The following is a 208-nucleotide window of genomic DNA, read 5'->3' as shown; positions in this document are numbered from 1 at the left end:
TCAAGGCGTGTAACATTATCCTCTGTTTTGCCAGGAAGTTTGTGTAATATGAAGCTATATTTATATTTATTACGTCATATTATTTAGGATTTAAGTGGGAGCTAAAGTCACACGCTTCTGAATGTTTATTGATTGAAACTGAAGAAAATGACGTTTAAATGGCGTAAAGTTTGTAATCACTTTGGTAAAAAAAAAATCGAATATACTG

At 30.8% G+C, this 208-nt stretch overlaps 1 protein-coding gene across 1 annotated transcript in view; it reads left to right on the top strand.

Annotated features, from left to right (window-relative positions):
* LOC119592237 (carboxypeptidase E-like) overlaps nt 1-208 on the top strand; it is a 28,024-nt gene that overhangs the window by 8,416 nt on the left and 19,400 nt on the right. The gene's annotated exons all lie outside the window — the stretch shown is intronic.

The sequence above is a fragment of the Penaeus monodon genome, chromosome 29, assembly GCF_015228065.2.
Source record: "Penaeus monodon isolate SGIC_2016 chromosome 29, NSTDA_Pmon_1, whole genome shotgun sequence".
In the NCBI taxonomy this organism is placed as follows: Eukaryota; Metazoa; Arthropoda; class Malacostraca; order Decapoda; family Penaeidae; genus Penaeus; species Penaeus monodon.
The sequence above is the reverse complement of the archived record's forward strand: the minus strand, read 5'-3'. Positions and strand labels throughout refer to the sequence as shown.